Below are 6,737 nucleotides of genomic sequence, written 5' to 3'. Positions count from 1 at the left end.
ATATGCTATTCATCTGCGAATTTTATGTTATATAATGATGATCTATCAAATACCACAGATTTATATTCAAGAACAAGCTACATAAACCAACCATACTTATAATACTACTATACTACAAGCAGAAATGAAAATTAACAATTTTGAAACAAAAGTATTAGCATCGTTTGCTCGGCCAGTTGCATTCGGTTTGTTGCTTTTGATAGTACAAACATTTTCTGGCTATCATGGCTTCTATCAGGTTTCTGCTGCTTCAACACCTTCCCCATGGTTTTTCGACCTCAAAACGTCTTCTGCACCGCGGGACTAGTCGATATTAGTGTCCAAACAATATTTAGCACAAATGATGAACTTTTGCTGCATCGCTAAGCACAACTTTTAGCATGTAAGTAGTAGTTCATATACCATCATGAATATAAACTGTTTATCACATACATGTACACTGAAATATCAAGTTCACGCCAAAGAATCAACTACTACTAGCCTGATACAGTTATTAATGTCTACGATGTTGATTTCAAAATTTTGACAAAAAAATGTACACCTTCAGAGTTGGAAAACGAACTTTGATATGAACATAAACAATGAAAGAATTAATTTTCATTGACGTAACTGAGTCATTATTACCACCATTTTGTGGACGTTTTTTGATTGATCGATTGCTATAATGGGTTTGCAAAGATTAAGAATGTCGAAGAGGCATTCATATGTAAGTGGCGTTCAAATAGAGGTTTTATGGTGTATTAAACGAGTAGAAAAACAGTGGGCACAGCTTGTACACTCTGTATACCTGTAACGGAAAAACAGTCTTTCAAGCTCGGGTGTAGCCTATACATGTTGTCAGCTTATAGACAATATTTTCCATAATTAAACAAGTATTGAAACCAGAATCTTTATAGTTATCTTCAGTTGTTAATACCATAAAGTTGTGTTTTTTAACTTTAAAGCTGGCCAGCAAGATACACAATGAGGCTGGAATTCAACAACAAATTCTAATAATAAATGCAACAATAAACCTAGTTGTTATGTGAATTATTGCACAGCAGGTACGTAAGAAATTTCATGCACTATAAAGGTTGAACCTTTGCAGCAAATATTTAGTTCAAAAGTAATTGATTCAATGTTTCCCACGTCAGCAGGTTTGATCAGGAGGATCAGCCAGTGTACCCATCTCCAAAAAGTTGGAGTTGTTAGTCATGTTCACATCAGTTCAACCAAACTGAAAAATTGAACCGAGGCTTGTCATTCAATAGAACACATATACAAAATTTTTGACCACAAAGCTCCATATATTTTACCACAATTAGATAAGTAAATAATAACTTAATATACAACAGATGCAAATACGCATAAAAAAGACACTCCCTATACAATTTTTACATAACCAAATAAGAGTATATGAGTGTATCCAAGTACATTTGAACATGTACAGTTGTATGTCCTATAATGAAATGGCTTCAATCGAGTATGAGTCTTCATATGACATCTTAAGTTTTAGCGTTCAGCAAACCGTCTACTGCAAATCTTACACTGAAATGGCTTCTCTCCAGTATGAGTCACTATGTGTCTTGTTAAATGATGGCGAAGAGCAAACCGACTACTGCATATCTTGCACTGAAATGGTTTTCCTCCAGTGTGTGTTCTCATGTCTGTTGCTAAATGACTGTGGCGAGCATAGCTAGCACTGAACATCTCACGCTGAAGAAGCTTCCTTGCAGTGAGACGTTTTATCTTTGTCACTACAGCGGTAGTGCATAACAATCTTCCAGATACATCATTTTGATCTCTTGGAAAGGATTTCTGTCCACATTTTTTACCTATAATACAAGTTGATAGTGTTTGGCCCACAAGCTTAGAAGTATGGTATACACTCAAAAATTTTTATACCATAAAAACGTCATTTAAACCCTATAAGTAATATGAAAAGATTCTTTAAGAGTTTTCGTTGCAAATATGAATAATATATCATATGTAACGATTCAAATACACGATATAAGACCAACCATCAGATGCAAAGCATTTACGATGAAAGAATTTTTTTGTACATCAATTTCTTTTTATTTCATTCTAAATTAAAAGATATTTTTATTTTATATCTGTATATAAAAGCTCATTGCACTCATTGGTATGTTAGCTACAGTTGGCCGCCAATGGAAGAGGAGTTACGACCGTCGATTAATTGTAAAATCAGAGTACTGCAATGATGTTATCAAACAATATGCTACCAATCCGCAAATGTATATGTTATATAATAATAATAATAATAATAATCTAACAAATGATACAAATATGTATTCATGAACAAGTGCCATCAACGAACTGTACTTATATTACATGCATGAACCAAAATTAGCGTTTTTAAAACTAAAATTGTTCCATTGTTTGCTTGCATAGCTGCGTCCTGATTGTTGCTGTGGTGGGACGAACATTTTCTGATTGTCCAATACCTTCCCCAATGTCCTCTGATTTCCACTTTTCTTTTGAACTGCTGAACTAGTCGATATTTCCGGCCAAAATATTTTTTGGCAAAGCGAACCTTTTACGCGTTGCATTTAGCACAAATGCAAAATGTAAAGGTTTTGCTCGCTAAACTTAACCATGGGCCCAAAACCAGTCATTCATCTACCATCATATATGTAAACCCTTTTTTTATATATGTACACTTCGAAGTATGAAGACTGTGTTTAAAAGGACTAAGAAATACTATTCGCTCGAGACAATTATTAATTATTCCTATGATGTTGCTTTCAAAGTTATAAAGATAAAAACGTGAAAAGCTTTTGAATGAGACAACCATAGAATTAATTACTATTGATGCAAACGATTTATTATTAAAACAATTTCGTGCCCACTTTTCTACTGATCACTTGGTAATATTGGTTCATAAAGATCAACGATTGTCAAAGTGGCGGTCAAATTGAGGTAGCGCTCAAATAGAGGGTAATGCTCTATTTTTTAACAATTCTCTCATAGTGGCTGTCGAATAGAGGTGACGTTCAAATAGAGGTGGTGTTCAATTAGAGGTTATATGGTAATCAGCAGTTTAATCAGAAATGTACCTACATGGATTCAGCTGATACATAATGTTAATAAAGGAAACCTAACAGGTTTGTAAGAACGCACTAAATGAATTCTAATATAAAGACTAAAAGAAGCTTCTAAAGTGAGTTTAAATGTATGAAAAAATGAAGCTCATAAAGTGTTTCATCCAAATTTAGTCTGACTGCGCTAAAAAGCTATATTGAAGGACAAGTGCTATCATGTGACAAACTGACAGAGAAAATTGTTTACATTTCTATGAAACCAATAGGTAACTTCGAGCTTGAGTCATGATCTGGTCGTCTATGCTTTGGTCTTGTGTTTGTGAAGACCATAAGCCAAACGTGTCCAACAGACAAACTCAGCTTATAAAAATCATTAGAAGCCTGTCGCTATATTTTTCTTCAAAGATTTTCCAAACGCTTCACAAAATGCTAAACTCTTCCAAACAAATACAAAACAAAATACGTTATTGCCCAGCTTATTTATTAGCATATACATTTAAAAATGACCACGACCACTGTAAATGTTGTATACATTTACAGTTGATACATACCTTCATCACTGTCATTGTTGATTGATGAATCGCCAGGTTGTACTTCAACCTCAGTATTTGTAATAGAAAATACCCATAAATTACGAACTACAAGCAGAGTTACAGTTCAACTAGGTATGAGGATCAGCCTAGAACATGTTTGCTCTAAACCGACTGATAAAAGCATGATGATAAAATAATATGTAGTTATGATACTCTATAGCTATAGTGGAACTAGTTATAGCAGAAATGGGAATACAAGACTTGTATCTACAGAAAACAGCATATATGGTTGCAACAATAACAATAGCTGTTTAGTTTATAGAGACACGGTCTAATGAATTAGAAAAAAATGACAAAAGTAAACATGACTACCAAGAAGATGAATAAACAAGAAATGGGTACAGATAACAGATGTACATAGTACAGTATGTAGGTAGTACAGATGGTCATGGATGGTATGACTAAGAAAAAGCATGTGTAAGGAAGATACAAAAACATAACTATAAGTGATCGTTAATCTTTATCTTATATATACCATAAAACCTCTATATGAATGCCATGGCGTTGTGATTTCCAACCCTTTTCAAATAAAGGCATTTTATTAGAGGTACATATGTACATGTATGTATCTGGTTGTACATGCTTGTATGCGTATGCCTGTGTATGCATCCGGTTGTATGTAAATGTGCGTGCATGAACATGTATGTCTGTGTATGTACGTGGAAGTATGTATGTACGTGAATGTATGCGTATGTACGTAAATGTGTTTTATAAACACTCACTACGTTTACACTAGCTAGAAGCAAAAAGACGAATGCTCCCTATTACACCCTTCTCCTTATCTATTTAGCTGTTCTTTAGCTTCTCAACAAGCTTAGAAAACCAACCCATCCTGCAAGCCAGTGTGAGAGGCTTTGCTTGGAAAGCCTATGTTTTCTTTATCCCAGTTTCCTGCATCGTGTGCAAGTGCGTGAGATAGGCCTGCCCATGCAACGGTATATACGGGTATGTAGGTGTATGTTTATGTAGGAGTGTGTTTGTACCAATAGAGACATGAATGTACATGCATGGTTACATGTGCAATTTTTTACGCATCACATTTAGCACAAAAGATGAACTTTTGCTGCACCGCTAAGCACAACTTTTAGCCTGTAAGTAGTAGTTCATATACCATCATGAATATAAACTGCTATGTCACATACATGTACACTGAAGTATCAAGTTCGGGTCAAAAAATCAACTACTATTAGCCTGATACAGTTATTAATGATGTCTACGTGTTGATTTTAAAATTTTGACAAAAAATGAACACCTTCAGGGTTGGGAAATGAACTTTGATATGAACATAAACGATGAAAGAATTAATTTTCATCGATGTAACTGAGTCATTATTACCACCATTTTGTGGACACTTTTCGACTGATCAATTGCTACTATGGTTCGCAAAGTTCAAAGAATGTCGAAGAGGCGTGTTAAACGAATAGAAAAGCAGTGGGTACAGCTTATACACTCTGTATACTTGTAACGGAAAAACAGTCCTCAAAGCTCGGGTGTAGCCTATTCATGTTGTCAGCTTATAGACCATATTTTCCATAGTCAAAAAAGTATTTACAACAGAATCTTTATAAATATTTTTAGTTGTTATTACCATAAAATTGTGTTTTTTAACCTTTAAACTGGCCAGCAAGATACACAATGAGGCTGGAACTCAACTATAAAATCTAATAATAGTCACAACAAGAAGCCTTAGCTGTTATGTGAATTATTGCTCAGCAGGTATGGGGGTCCTCCCATGTTTTGTGACGATTCTGACGACCCGACGACAGGGATATTTAAAAAGTGACAGACGAGACGACCATTTATCAATGTAGGTGACGAGGTGACGATGATTTTGTAAGTAGGATTACTAAAGGTACGGCTGCACGTAACAAATTTTTCGTCGGTTCTGAGTTCTGATCGAAATCACGAAAAACGCAGAATTAATCGGTCGAAATTCAAAGAATTATTTGAGCTGTGCATGCCCACCGAGTTCGTCGACGAAACGCTTTTATTTAACAGATTAAACAAATTATTAGCGAGCACGATTCTAGCAGCTTTAGCAATTAGTATAGTCCAAGACATATATCGCGACACACAATAAAAATATATAAGGGATTCCAACATAGAACACACGATGTAACTGTTTAGATCGCGCTATTGTTGGTTAACGAGCACAACTCTAGCAATTTTCAAGATATATGTAGTCCGAGAACATAATGCGACACACAAGAAAAATATTACAGAAATTTAGCATAGTAAATACGATGCAACCGACTTGATTGCGGTAGAGATGTCAACATTTTCTACCACAAAACTTTTGCTGCTAAAAAGGAAATATAATTAAAAAATAAACTATTTGTAGCTATAGCGTCCAAACAATAAATACATTCAATAATGCAATCTAAGCAGTTGCATCGTGTGTACTACGTTGAATTGCACTTATGCTTTTATTGTGTGTCATTATACGTCTATTGGACGTCATCATACGTCTCTCTAATTGCAAAAGCTGCTGGAATCGTGCACGCTAGAATAATTCATAATAGCAGCGCAAAATAATTCTGTGTTTCAATCATTTCGTGGCTTTGGTTAGAACCAACGGAAATTTTGTTACGTGTAGCCGTACTTTTACTAACTTTTTATTTGTTCATAAATCACCACGGTCAACCGAAACTTAACTAGTTTTGGTTTGAAGCATCTGGCTTAGCATTTATAGACTGCCAAAAATTAAAGCAATGAAATGCCACGACATTGAAAGCAAATCCGTTTCCAAGTCTGTGACTGACAGTGATTATTAAAGACAATCTCGGTCTATTTTCAGTACAAGAAATATAGCCCTAAAAACCTAAAACGGCTGTCACTCTTCGCGGAGTAATCAGCAACGCACCCAAACATCACTAATAAGTTTGTGAAGGTCGCTGGTTGAGCCATGCTTTTGGTTAGCAAAAGTTCAAACTGAGCGAGCTTCAGATTTTTAACGCAACCCAGTGCCACCAGAATAGATATTTGTATTAAAATAACGAATGTGAAGAAAAAGGTTGATTTGGTTGCCAACTTGAAAAAGGTGACAGTAATTTTAAAAGTGACGACAGTGATTTTAAAAGTGACGACAGTGATTTTAAAGTGA

The sequence above is a fragment of the Watersipora subatra genome, chromosome 11, assembly GCF_963576615.1.
Source record: "Watersipora subatra chromosome 11, tzWatSuba1.1, whole genome shotgun sequence".
Classification (NCBI taxonomy): domain Eukaryota; kingdom Metazoa; phylum Bryozoa; class Gymnolaemata; order Cheilostomatida; family Watersiporidae; genus Watersipora; species Watersipora subatra.
Note: the sequence above shows the minus strand (reverse complement) of the source record.